At 52.0% G+C, this 14948-nt stretch overlaps 1 protein-coding gene across 4 annotated transcripts in view; it reads right to left on the bottom strand.

Annotated features, from left to right (window-relative positions):
- Positions 1-14948, bottom strand: part of LOC147113765 (programmed cell death protein 4-like) — a 43880-nt gene that overhangs the window by 22716 nt on the left and 6216 nt on the right. The window lies entirely within an intron of this gene.

Here is a 14948-nt window from a genome sequence, read left to right as displayed (position 1 = left end):
AAATATCAGCTACTAAGTGTCACAAGGCACTTCACGCAAATGTTAGCAAACAAAACGTGACACCGAGCCAAAGGAAACATTAGGACAGGTGAACAAATGCTTGGTCAAAGAGGTAGGTTTTAAGTAGCATTTTAAGAAGAACTGCCGTTTATATAGCACCTTTCACACTCTCAAGATATCCCAACGTGCTTTATAGCCAATGACGTACTTTTAAAGCGTAATCACTGCTGTAATGTGGGAAATGCGGCAGCAAAAATGTGCACAGCAAGCTCCCACAACCAGTAATGTGATAATGACCAGATAATCTGTTTTAGTGATGTGACTGGAGGGATAAATATTGGCCAGGACACTGGGGAGAACGCTCCTACTCTTCTGCGAACAGTGCCATGGGATCGTTTATGTCAATCTGAGAGGGGAGATTCGGTTTAACGTCTCATCTGAAAGACGGCACCTCTGACAGTACAGCACTCCCTCAGTACTGCACTGGAGTATTAGCCTAGCTTTTTGCGCTCAAGTCTCTGCAGTGGGATTTGAACCCCAGATACCTGAGGCGAGAGTGCTGCCCACTGAGCCGCAGCTCAAGGAACGCTTACGGTTCTGAGACAACAGATTCATATTCCCGACCGACAGGCAACAGTGGAAGCATGTCCCATTCTCACCTCCTTTGACCCCTCCCCTCCCCCTGCAGTGTGTGCTGTGTTAACTGATCTTCCGACGGTGGGTCTAAAATTGACCTCACTCTCAATTACAAATCAGCTGGCATTCCTACTTCTGATCCTTATCCAGTGACTGTTGCAGGGACCTGTGTGTGTGTTGTGGGAAGAATGAATTGGGCCCAGCTGAGATCAAAAAATTATACAGCACAGTGGAAGGCCATTCGGCCCTTCGTGCCTGTGTCAGCACTTTGAAAGGGCTATCCAATTAGTCCCACTCCACTCAGCATCCACTCTACCCCCAACACCACCACTCCCTCCACACCCTTGCTCCAATCGAATGCCCTGCTTACATTCATTGTCCAAGCTCACACTCAAAGAATAGTCAATAGTAAGATACTGATGCCAGTGTAACTGGTGCCTGTGTTACCACATCGCCAACCAGACTCGGAACCTTCAGGAGACGAATGTGACATTGATATTGAAGTATGTCAGAACTGTCTCTAAGTGGGGTAACTTCAAGTCAGTGTGACGGGCAGAATGCCACATGTCCACAGTACACAGCCAAAATATCAGCTACTAAGTGTCACATTAAGTGTCAGCCTTGGCTCAGTTGGTAGCTCTCCCATCGGAGTCAGAAGGTTGTGCATTAAAGTCCTATTCCAGAGACCCAAGCACCTCAGACAGTGCAGTGCTGAGGGAGCGCTGCACAGTTGGAGCAGGTGCCATCTTTCAGGTAAGAAGTTAAACTGCCCGCTCAGGTGGACGTAAAAGATGTCATCACACTATTCAAAGAAACGCAATGAAGTACAGCCAATGAAGTACTTTTATAAGTGGAGTCACGGTTGTAATGTAGGCAAACACAGCAGCCAATTTGCGCATAGCAAGGTCCCACAAACAGCAGTGAGGTAACGACCAGATATTCTGGTTTTTAGTGATGTTGGTTGAGGGATAAATATTGGCCAGGACACCAGGGATAACTCCCCTGCCCTTCTTCAAATAGTGCGGAGAGATCTTTTACGTCCACCCGAGAGGGAAGATGGGGCCTCGGTGTAACGTCACATCCGACAGTGCAGCCGTCCCTCAGTGCTGCATTGGAATGTCAGCCTGGATTATGTGCTCAAGTTTCTGGAGTGGGATTCATTTAAGTTAAAAAAAAAATGTCCAACGTACATTTTGTTACCGCTCCTCACATAAGGCCAAGTGTTTCCATGTACTTTACAGGCAGGGTAAAGAGGGATTAAAACACGGCTTGAGAAGGAGTTTGAGGAGCCCTTTGAAAGCTGAGAGTGAGAAAGGATTAAGGGAGAGAATTCTGGAGGGCAGGGTGTCGTGACTGATAGAATGGCCACTTGAAGATGTAAAATACACATTGCAGCCCATGTGTGAGAATTAGCATTCTAGATTAAATTCCAGGTTGGGCAGCTGCACATTCCCAGCCCCTCCCCTCCCAGCAGCCAACCCTGTCCTTCCACCTCTGCACTAAAGGGATCGGTGCATTTGTCACATTACTTGACCCTGGCTGATTTGCCAAATCATTAGAACAAAACAGTCACTGCATTTCAAAACAAATGTAATTTGTGTGAAGTGTTTGAGAATGTTTAGATATGGTAACGTGCTATCCAAATACAAGGGTAATGCCACAGCCTTTGGGGGGGGGGGGGGGGGGGTGAGTGGGTTCAATTGGACAGAGGCCAAACCACCACAGGCACTTTAACAAGCAACAGGATTCTACACATCTGAGGAGATCACTTTTAGCTGACTGTTCCTTTCATGGAGCATCTATTATCTGCTGTACCGATAACCTATTGCACGAATGGAGCGAGCCTGCGCCTTAGTAGCAGCATTCCCACCTGTGGGTCAGAAGGTGCAGGGTTCGAACCCTGCTCCAGACAGTGTCCCGGAGATCCAGCTCGGAATTTTGGGTTGACATCCGGTGGGATGCTCTTGTCCGGTAGGTGTGGGTAGCCCCTCATCGTGTGGGCGCCCATAAAACCCTCCTGCCATATAGGTCTAACCAGCCTATCAGCCAATATAAAGATGGGTATGGCCATGGAAGGAGCGTTCACGTTGCGGCCTGTCAGACTGTTAATCAACCTGCTAATCATAGAACAGTTCAGCACAGAAGGAGGCCATTCGGCCCATCGAGTCTGTACCAGCTCTTCCAAAGAGCCCTCCACTACTTCACACCATTCCCCAAGGGAAGAGTGCGAAGATACAAAAACAACAACATTGCAAGAATTGGGAGAAGAGGCATGTGTCTTTGGGGAGGAGGAGAATAATGTCCAGCTTATTCCGTCACTGTGATCTCATCCAACTCTCTCTTTCCACAGAAACCATCAGACTGCTCCATGAGCACAGGACAGCTTTCAGTGTAGAGGCAGGACCTTGATGTTCCAAAAGTCCAAAGACTTGTTAGGGGGGCTTCGTGAATAATTGAGACCGACTCTCTCTCTCTCCCCCCCCCACCCACTCCTGAAAAAGAAAAAAGACATATTTATATCACGCCTTTCACTGTGAAGGAATAAGCCATATCACCTATTCAGAAAAATACACCATTCTATGAAAGAACTCTGGCCTTATTGAAACATGACAAACTGGGTCTGGAAATCTACAAACCTCAACAATCTAAAGCTGTAACAGCATTCAGGCTATTGAGATAAGATGGTTGTTGACACTGAATCAATAACCTTATTGAAACAGAAGAAGGTTAAAGGCTCCAGACAGTCTGAATCTTTGGGAACAAAACAAAGGTTCACCCTGTACAAAGTGTTCTAATTTAGACTTCGTAAAGAGGCAGGAACAGAAGGCCTTAGTAAAAATGACGTCAAATAAAATGCACCTGCTGTTACACCGTTTTTTATGGTAAGCTTAGAATACCTAGAGGAGACACAATTCTGTATTGCTACCAGCTGAGGTGACTGTAAGAATTGCAGAAGTCAGCAGAAAAATGACTAGAGATAATTAGCTTACATCAGCAGAAAACTTTAAAGGGAATACCACTGGAAAAGGGTATAAATATTTAACTCTCAAATAGGATAGTAGACTCGCTGTAAAGGGGCGAAGCGATTCTCGGCATCAGAGGCAGGCTTTGTAAGTCTACAACTCTTTGTACCTTGGGGATCTGTAGGGTTCTCAAAATTCCCACAGTCCCCAAAAGTTATGGATAAAGGGGCCCTGTATGGACAAGTTATTAAAAAGGGTACCCAAAAGAAAATGGCTTCTGAAACCTCGTGACAGAAGCCTGCAGGATTTTAAAAAGCAAGGCCCTGCAAAGGCAGGCCCATTCAAATCCTGAAATGAAACCTAACATGCATGGATCTGTGTGAAAGACTTTGTCATTTCTAAAGCCAGACAACTAGATAAACACAGAATATGCATTCTTCATCTTGAAACAGATCAACTCAGGATAGACCTAATCTTGAGGCCATCAACTTTCTGCATAAATAATCGGTAACAGCTCAAAGTAGCTACCAAGCCAGGAAAACCTGATTAAACTTCATAAATGACAAACAGCCAGGATATTGAAGCCATTAAACAAGGAGACAACCACCGCAAAACCAGTTAAAGTGAATGACTGTAATCACTTTAGACGAGCCCGCCAAAATTAAACAAAGAACTGACCTGATTTGGCGCGCAGATAAGGGGTGAAGAACCGGTATAATCGTAGGCCCACCGGTAGCCAAGGTCTATTGCCCCGCTCTCTCTTCCTCTATTCTCTTCCCACTCTGCTCGACACCGAGGACGCCCATTACAACACCGGGGGCCAAACGCGGGAGGAGAACGGGACCCGACTCAACACACACAGGACCGCAAGCGGGCAGGCGAGACGAGACGAACGGCAAGGCCGATAAGCAGAGAAGGGCAGCGTAAAGAAGCGTCGGGGACAAGCGGGCACACACCCCGGTAAGCAGACGTTCGATGCATGGGTAGACGGAGTAGCTGACGACCACAAGCATCGCGATAACAGACTCAAGCCAACACCATAGACCGCCAACCGAACCCCAACCGCAACAAAACCTTCGACGACCACACCACCACCAGAAGAACAACCATTCTGCAAGGTAAAGTACCCAAAGACTTCACTCCCTATCTCTAATGGAGGAAAAGAGGGTACTTTATTCAGACGACTCCACCGCCGCGCCCTGGGACCACGTCAGACCCCAAAGGACACAAAGAGCGAACCCCAAAACCGCAACCGGCTTAATCGACAGGTTTCGAACCGTCAAAAGGAACCCCATTGGTGAGCATAAATCCCTGGCCCCTCGTAGCTCAATCTAGTTAGGTATTGGGGGTGGGACAAGGGTAGGGGGATTATTAATGTGTTTGTTCCCTCAATGTGCCGTGTGTTCCCCATCCCAAATAAGTGTACTTTTATATGCCTGTAATTATTCTAGTAATTTCCAGTGTTGTAATATTGTTGTGCCTTTAATAAAATTATGGTTTTCTTGCACCAAACCAGTTGTCTACTCTAATTCTGTATCGCCGCCTGTACCTAAGTCCGGTGTCTAGAACCCAGGGGTGTGGGAGCGATTCGAACCGCTCAGAGACAGTCAGGGGCAGAGCTGACTGGCACACGCCACCCCCTACAGAAATGGCAACCGCGGCAGGACACCGGCAACAGGGGTGCAATACAGTAGACAATGGCTCAGAAGAGCAAACCATAATGGAAGAGAGGATTTCTGATTATGTGTTCAGCAAGGTGAATATCACGAAGAAGTGGATCACCAATCTGTTAAAGGCTGGGCGTCCGGTAGATGCCGCAGCTAAGTGGACAGAAGGGAAGGATCACAAGAAATCCCTAGAGAAGGCAGTCTGGCTGATGTGCTTCAAGAAGCAGGTCCAGCTTTTGGACAGGCTCGTTGCAGCACAGGCAGCCGAGATAAGGGAGTCAGCCCTGGAGGTCCAGGACAAGGCTCTAGCAGGGGAGAAGTTACTGGTAGCATTGCAGGCCCTAAACAAGGAAAGGGTACAATTAATGGGAGAACATAAGGCCAGGTTGGAATACCTACAGTGTCAGGTCACCGAGGCCAAGAGCAGCGAGTTGAGGTTGTGGGAAAAGAACGCCCACCTAGCGAGACAAGTAAGAGAGCAGGAGGAGAAAGTGAAGAATATAAAGGCAGCTTATAAGTTAGCGAGCGAAAAGGGGTTTGAAGATGCAAATCATGGCCCCTGCAAGGAACAAAGAGAATCTGAGCCTGGCCCTAAGGAAGGCAAAGGGCATGGTGTGCCTCATAAGCCCAAAGGCAGCCCAGGCGTATTTTACAGGGAACGAGGGGAGAACGGTTCAGACACCACGGGTAGTGCCAAGGAACAACCCGGTTGAGGAACAGGAGGTCCCACGACCACTACCCGTAGCGCCAGGTTTTAGCGAGGTCTGGCAGCAAGTGGGGGTGAATTCAGGGGTAGAAGCGGAGGTGGAACAACCCCCGCAAGAGAGGCTGGAACCAGGGCCGATGTGCCCAGCCCGGCATCGGAGGTTCGGCCCGCCCGTTAATGACGAGGACGAAGGACCTCTCCAAAACCAGTTCGTATTACCCTACGGCACCCAACAGCTTAGGGCTATGGTGAGCCATATCCCAAAGCTCACCGAAAAAGGGGACCCCTCAGTCCACTTCAGGGAAGTGGAACAGGCAGTCAGCATCAACGAATGCAATGATGCGGAGCAGACCAAAATGCTGCTGTTCTCTTTGGAGAGTAAGCTCCTCCAGTCCCTCTCTGGCGAGTGTAAGAGGGGGCAGTGCGGGTATGAGGAGCTCAGGGATGAAGTTCTGGAGGTCATGGGGATGAATGAGGGAAGTCCTTTCTCCCGTGTGGAGAAGACAGTGCAGCTCGCAGGGGAAACCCCGCAGGCTTTCGCGGACAGGTTATGGCCGGTGTATAGGAGTGCCTGTCCTGGGGCACCTAACCGGGCACTCCTGGACCGGGATCAGCTGGCCCACTGGCTCCGTTGCCTGGTGGCAAACAGCTTGCCACAGGTCCGGGCCAAGGCGGAAGTCTGGTTCGACCCCAAGAATCCCCTGACCACCGAACTTACGGTGACCAGACAGTTGACCCTAGCCTATAGGAACAGTAGGGGAACCGATGCATACCCACCTAAGGGGAAGGTGCATGAGGTAAAACCCGGACAGGGTAGGAAGGAGTGGCATCAGGAAGGGAATAACCCTTCTAGCACAAAGCTCAATTGTTACGGGTGTGGGAAGGATGGACACTGCGAGAAGGAGTGCAAAAACCCTTGGAAGGATAACAAGGGAAAGAATTCCTCAGCCCCAGCCCAAAAGACAGAGACAGGAATCCCTCCCGCCGCGGTCGAGTCATTTCTGGACACCATGAGGTCCCTATTGACTGGCCAAGGGAGAGTAGCAGCCGCTACCGGTGCTCTGACCCCATCAGCCACATCCAACCCACAGCCCTGACTAGAACCAATGCAGCCTGTCGACCTGTGTCCCCTAGAAAACGCTGAGGGGAGCAGGCCCTTTGTTAAGATGCGGGTGAAGATGGTGCAGGGGAGATATTCAGTAGACACTGGAGCTTCCAGCACGGTGGTCCATCCGGAAGACCCGACCAACTCACCCAGGTCTAACGAGGTCCCATTTAGCCCAATGGGAGCCACAGGGAACGAGCAGGCTGGAGAAATGGGCAAACCTTTGGCCATAGATTTAGGATCCCTCCATACCACGTGGGAGGGTAACCAAAAGACCGGTGGCTAAGCAGGGGGCCAGGGAAGAAGAGTTCTGGGATCCCTGTAGAGCAGGCCCGGTAGCCGCAATCCGGGACAAGGGAGACACACAAGGGGTAGCTTTGGCCTAGGACCTAAAGCAGGTCCAAGCCCAAGATCCCGTCCTTAAGGCCGTCCCGGTAAGGAGAAAGAATGGGGAGTCCATAGAAGGCCCGTTCAGGGCAGCGGACGAGACTTTAAGGCAGGCTGCTAGTTACATTAATCAGTGTAAATTGTTTAAGCCCGAGAAATGAGAACAGCCCGTTGGGATAAGGTCCGAGGATAGAAATCCTCAGCCTGCAGCGGGAGCAAGTTCACAGACTGCACAGACAGGCGCAGTGGCTTGTTTAAGGGGAGGGGCCATCCCGTCCACCGCTTGGGACACTCCCCCACTCTTCTGGGATTTAGATGAGGTGGGATGTGAGGGTGAAGACCCCGCCCCTGACCCAGGTTTAGAGGAGGTGGGACCCGAGGGCGAAGACCCCGCCCCTGACCCAGGTTTAGATGAGGTGGGACCCGAGAACGAGGACCCTCAGCCTGCAGCACCAGGCTGCAAAGAGCTACCTGCCCCTAGCCCAGGTTCAGGAGAGGTAAAGCTTGAAGATGAAGATCCCCAGCCAGCGGTAGTGGTAAGTGCACAGACCGCACAGGAGGAGGCAGTGGCTCGTGTTAAAGGCCCACCAGCCAGAAAAACCCCACCAGCCAAACTCCCTAGAAGATCCCCACGAACGCCACAACCAAAGAAACCGTGGTCACCGGCTGCCCATTTTAAAGGGACAGCCTCAATCTAAGGACAGAGGTCCCCAGCCAGCAGCCACAGGCTGCGAGGGACTGAAAGTACAGGACAGTGCGGCCACACTGAAAGGAGCGGTGTGCCGCAGCCCGAACAGGGATTAGGCTGGCCGCCCGGAGACGGGCGGCGGATGTACATAGTTATGCAATTTAAGTGTGATATTGTTAAGTTTGGATGTTTCTGGTAAACCACTGTTATTGTTGTTCGCCGTTGTTGTTGTTGTTGCACTGTTGTATCTATGCATGCCTCAGCTGGCTCCGCCCCTGGCTCCACCCACATGCCCAGGTATAAAGGTGACTGCTCTGCAGCCCCCTGCCTTCTTGGAAACCAGTCAACCACGAGAGGCATGCTCTGTTCTTTGTTAATAAAAGCCTTTTAGTTACTCTCCTAACTCTCCGTCTTTTAGGAGTAATTAATAGCGCATCAATTTTATTAACAAAAACAAAATGTCGGCACCAAACGCTGAACAGCAGGCGCTGCAGCAAATGACGGCACCAAACGCTGAGCAGCAGGCGCTGCTGCATGCCCTCAGACCAACATGCCTGGACCTAGACCCTCAAGAGGCGGGTTCGTCTACCAAGTTCGCACAATGGCTGCGTTGCTTCGAAGCTTACCTGGAAGCCTCAGCCGTGACACTAGATGGAAACAAACTAAAAATCCTGGCCTCCAAGGTGGGCCACCAAGTCTACACGCTCATCCAGGACGCGACTACCTACGCGGCGGCTATCGATCTGCTAAAAGGACAATACACACGCCTGGTAAATACGGTTTATGCCAGACACCTCCTGAGATCCCGCAAACAGCAGTCCGGGGAATCGGTGGAGGCGTTCCTACGGGCACTACAGATACTCGGCCGAGCCTGCGATTGTAAAGAGGTGTCGGCCGCGACACACATGGAGGGACTTATCCGAGATGCTTTAGTTGCGGGCCTCAAGTCCGACTACTCCCGGCAGAGACTGCTGGAGAAGGGTGAAATCGACCTGAAGAAGGCAGTGTCCCTCGCGCTCTCGCTAGACGCGGCCCACCGGAATATGGACGCATTCTCCCCTAACCGCTCCGCACCGTGGACGCCGCAACCTTGGGTCATGGGACCGCCACCCCCGGCACCAACTGCTGCAGCGATGTCCAAGGGCCCGAAATTTTACTTTTGTGGCCAGGCAAAACACCCCAGAGCACGCTGCCCGGCGAAAAACGCTACCTGCTCTGGCTGCGGGAAGGACACTACGTCAGCGCCTGCAAAGGTAAAACCGCTAACGCCAGCAGCGCCGTGTGTGAACCGTGGGGGCAGCCATCTTGTCCGCCATCTTGGACACCTCCAGCCGCGTGGGGATCGGGATCATGGGCGCAGCCATTTTGTCCGCCATCTTGGACGCCTCCAACTCCAATCGCGGGTGACCCGGACTCAACCACCGCCTCGTCTGACGACCACAGCGACTCGCTCGACCATACGCTGGCCTCCGTGACGCTGGACCAATCTCTCACTCACCAACTGTCCAGGTCCATGATGGACATTACGGTAAACGGCCGCGCCACTACCTGCCTTTTCGACAGCGGGAGCACGGAGAGCTTTATCCACCCCGACACGGTGCGCAGTTACTCTCTCCCGGTCCTGCCAACGCGCCATCGGATCTCTATGGCTTCCAAATCCCATTCAGCAGACGCCGGTGGCTACTGTGTAGTGACCCTTTCAGTAAGGGGCACAGAATACAAAAATTTTAAACTTCTTGTCCTGCCCCATCTCTGCGCTGCCGTTCTACTGGGGTTGGATTTTCAGTGCCACCTTAAAAAAGTGTCACATTAGCGTACGGCGGACCCCTCCCCCCACTCACAGTCTGCAGCCAGCAGCTTTTAAATCGCCTGCCACGCACCATTTGCAGCCTCTCCACGCTTAAAGTCTCCCCCCGCCCTTGTTCGCTAACCTCACCCGCGACTGTAAGCCCATCGCTACCAAAAGCAGGCGGTACAGTGCCGGGGATAGGAGCTTCATTAAATCCGAAGTAGCAAGACTCCTGAAGGAAGGGATTATTGAGGGTAGCACTAGCCCATGGCGAGCACAAGTGGTGGTAGTGAAGACTGGCGAAAAACAGCGCCTAGTTATTGACTACAGCCAGACGATCAATCGCTACACCCAGTTAGATGCATACCCACTCCCCCGCATATCTGACATGGTCAATCAGATAGCACAATACCGGGTGTTCTCGACGATTGATCTGAAGTCGGCATACCACCAGCTCCCCATCAGGGCTGAGGACCGCCATTACACAGCTTTTGAAGCTGACGGTCGTCTCTACCACTTCCTCCGAGTCCCCTTCGGCGTCACCAACGGGGTTTCGGTCTTCCAAAGGGAGATGGACCGAATGGTTGACCAGAACGCGCTGCAGGCCACCTTCCCCTATCTAGACAACGTCACCATCTGCGGCCACGACCAGTAGGACCATGACGTTAACCTAGAGAAATTCCTCCGTACGGCCCAGCGGCTGAATCTAACATACAAGGGCAAATGTATGTTTCGCACCACGCACCTCGCCATTCTTGGCTGCGTAGTGGAGAACGGAGTCATCGGCCCCGACCCCGACAGAATGCGCCCCCTTATGGAGCTCCCCCTCCCCCACTGCCAAAAAGCACTGAAGAGATGCCTAGGGTTTTTCTCTTACTATGCTCAGTGGGTGCCCAACTATGCGGACAAAGCCAGACCCCTCATCAAGTCCACCTCCTTCCCCCTGACAGCAGAGGCATGTGCAGCCTTCACTCTCATAAAAAGAGATATTGCGAAGGCCACAATGCACGCAGTGGATGCGTCCATCCCTTTCCAAGTGGAGAGCGACGCATCTGACTTCGCCCTAGCTGCAACCCTTAACCAGGCGGGGAGACCCGTGGCCTTTTTCTCAAGGACCCTCCAGGGCCCCGAGATTCGACACTCCTCTGTCGAAAAGGAGGCCCAGGCCATTGTGGAAGCGGTGCGACATTGGAGGCATTACCTGGCCGGAAAACGATTTACCCTGCTCACTGACCAACGTTCAGTAGCTTTCATGTTTAACAATAAGCAGAGGGGCAAAATCAAGAACGACAAGATCTTGAGGTGGAGAATTGAACTCTCCACCTACAATTACGATATCTTGTACCGGCCCGGGAAACTCAATGAGCCCCCAGATGCCCTATCACGTGGTACAGGTTGATAGACTGCAGATCCTCCACAATGACCTCTGCCACCCGGGGGTCACCAGGTTCTTCCATTTCATCAAATCCCGTAACCTGCCCTACGCCATCGAGGAGGTCAGGACCATGAACTGCCAAATCTGTGCCGAGTGCAAACCGCATTTTTATAGGCCAGACAGAGCAAGCCTGATCAAGGCCACTCGCCCCTTCGAGCGCCTGAGCGTCGATTTTAAAGGGCCCCTCCCCTCCTCTGACCGCAACGTGTACTTCCTCAACATAATTGATGAGTACTCCCGTTTCCCGTTTGCCATCCCTTGCCCAGACATGACCAGTACCACGGTCATTAAATGTCTGAATGACCTTTTCGCCTTGTTCGGCTTCCCTAGCTATATCCATAGCAACCGGGGCTCATCCTTTATGAGCGACGATCTCCGTCAGTACCTGCTCACGAGAGGTATTGCTACAAGCAGAACCACCAGCTACAACCCCCGGGGGAACGGCCAGGTGGAAAGAGAGAACGCGACGGTTTGGAAGGCCGTCCTCTTAAACTTAAAATCTAAGGGCCTTCCGACCTCTCGCTGGCAGGAGGTCCTCCCTGCGGCGCTCCACTCCATTCGGTCACTGCTTTGTACGGCCACCAATGCCACCCCCCATGAAAAAATGTTCACTTTCCCCAGGAAGTCCACATCGGGGACCTCGCTACCGACATGGCTGACGTCTCCAGGACCCGTCCTACTGCGGAAGCACGCGAGGTCCCATAAAACGGACCCCCTGGTAGAGAGGGTGAGCCTCCTCCACGCCAACCCCCAGTATGCTTACGTGGCGTACCCGGACGGGCGGGAGGACACAGTCTCCATACGAGACCTCACACCTTCGGGTGCCCCTGAAACACTACCATTGCCATCCACCACTACCCACAACCCAACCCCTGTAGACGGCATGCCGCAGCCCCAGGACCCGTCATTGACCAGCCAACCACTCAATGAGACGCCAGATTCAACGTTGGATGCTGCACCATCACCGCCGCCACCACGACGATCAGGACGGCATACAAGGCCACCTGATAGACTCACTTACACGAACCTTTAGTACACTTCATCCCGCCGGACTCAATTTTAAACAAGGGGTGAATGTGGTAAACCACTGTTATTGTTGTTCACCGTTGTTGTTGTTGTTGCACACAGTTGTATCTATGCATGCCTCAGCTGGCTCCGCCCCTGGCTCCACCCACATGCCCAGGTATAAAGGTGACTGCTCTGCAGCCCCCTGCCTTCTTGGAAACCAGTCAACCACGAGAGGCATGCTCTGTTCTTTGTTAATAAAAGCCTTTTAGTTACTCTCCTAACTCTCCGTCTTTTAGGAGTAATTAATAGCGCATCAATGTTAAGTTTGGATGTTTAGTTTAAGTTTAAACGAGGTGATGGGTAGTTTAAATAGTAGTAGTATTGTTAAGAGCGTTTGTATTGAGTCGAGGTCGCGAGATTCGACTATGCTTTACCCAAGCCAGAGAATCTCCTCGGGACCTGGCTATATGCTCGTGTCTCTTTGCAGGAAAGGATTTCAGGTTGAAGGGGGGCGTACTCCTACTCGCCCTGATAGGAATGAGCACTGGGAAGCGAGGTGACGAAGTGGACTCCCACATCTATGGGTGCTCAGGAGAGGGAGCACCAGTTGTGACTGCTGGGAGCAGCGAACAAGGCGCGGAGGAGCCCGCCATCTATTCACACGAGGGAAGATGGCCCGGGTGGCTGGGATCCAACTCCACCCGGTACTCCAGCCACACCGGGTTCACCTACGGGGAGGCCTCCCTCCCCTGCCCCAGCGTACAGGTTGTGGCCTCACGGGTCAGGGTCACTGAGGGGAAACGCGTGTGCCTGACCTGCAGAGGGCAGATTCCCCTGGGAAGGTGGTGGTGGCTCCGAAAGCTGAGCAAGGACATGGGGGACCGTACAGATGACTGGGAACGAATGGGATCGACTCCCACCGGACGGTCACAGGGACCCAAGGGGGGAACGAGAGTGTACTGGGATAAGTGGTGGGAGTCAGAACAGGGAATTTATGTCTGCATGTGGGGGTCACAAAGGGCCTGCCCCACAGGCATATCCATCATCTTCTCCGCATCATGGCAGGATAAGGGGAAGGGGGTGGAATGGGATTCCCACCTACATACTTGCATAGTCCCACGTTACCCAGCCCCAGTCAAAGCCACTGAACTAGTGGCACGCGCCCGAAAGCCCCTGCCCACGACTCAGGCAGCAAGGACACACAGAGAGGGGTGCCCTGCCACCACCAAGGGACCAGCGAATGGGCTGGTACTAGTACCGATGGAACAGGTGCTATACCAGGGGGTACACTACGTGGTTGCTTCCATGATCCTGAACCTCACCGAGGTACACTTACCGAGTGGTGCCCCAAAGAGGCAGAACAGCTATACCAGGCCCTGTTAAAAGAGATGTTTAGGAAATTCTACAAGTTCGATTTTGCCAACGTAGACAAAACAGAACTGTACACCACACACATTGAGTGTTTTGGAAATGCGGGGAGACAAAGAAGGGGAGCCTGGAATGATGTTTTCACAACGTTTAACACAGGGTCTTCTGTCATCAACAGCCTGGATGACATAATTGCAGACACAGATAAACGGTCTAAAAAACACAATTGAGGAAAATCTTGATGGATGAAAACAAGGTAGTAGGCTCAGAGTTACATGAGGACCAGGCCATGACGGTCCATTTAAAAGAGATAATAGCTGAGCTGGAAAGACACGCCAAAACTGTGAATGCCCTTATAAGAGAGAGGACAGAAATGCTTCAGATCAGGCTGCACAGAACGAGGTGTGCGTACTGTATGGGGCATGGTTGCTGGGCGAGGGCTGCAGTAACCTGGAGGATTTAAAACAGGGGTTAGTCCCCTCCTGGGTCAGCAACAAGCACCTCGCAGCCCTCCATCCATTTCAGAATGCATTAAGCCCATGTCAACTCCGGCTAGCTTCTGAGGCCTACCCAGTCCCAGTAGATTGTGGACGCTCTAACCACACTATCATGGGGATAGTAGAGAGGATGCCGGTCATGGGTGGGACAGCCCGACCCGCGCCGGTATACAGGGTAGAGAACATTGGAGTCATTCAAGGGGATGCACACATTCGTTTCACAGCGGTCCCACCTTATGTCATAAAGTGGGAGCACACTATGACAGATACTGACCTCTCGGGGTGCTGGGGCCGGGGAACATAATACTGTGTCCCCAGCACTTGAACGCCTATTCAAAACCAGTGCAGGTTCAGAGCTGCTGGCGCAAAACCTATAAACTGTACCATGGAGGTAATGGCACAAGACCATGTTCCCCCACAGGTAGCATATATAGGAGGTGGGACATATTGCGTCACCACAGGTGCGCCCCACTACCAGCATGGACAGCATAGCTGGTGTCCGGTAAGTGACAGCAGTTGATGCTTTAAACCCGAGGCAGAAGTTCAACTGGCCCAGGAACGAATTGTTCTCATTCCTGAACCCTCTACTGTTCACCTCACTGTAAAAGTATGTAGCACATTTCGGCTACGAAATCCCCCCTCTCCCAGAACACCTTACCAAAATACTAAAAGCAGTAGTAGTCTCAGAGAAACATTCCT

This window comes from Somniosus microcephalus, chromosome 8 (genome assembly GCF_052327205.1).
Source record: "Somniosus microcephalus isolate GS21.2 chromosome 8, FLI_Smic_1.0, whole genome shotgun sequence".
Lineage (NCBI taxonomy): Eukaryota > Metazoa > Chordata > Chondrichthyes > Squaliformes > Somniosidae > Somniosus > Somniosus microcephalus.
Note: the sequence above shows the minus strand (reverse complement) of the source record. Positions and strands in the feature narration are given on the sequence as shown.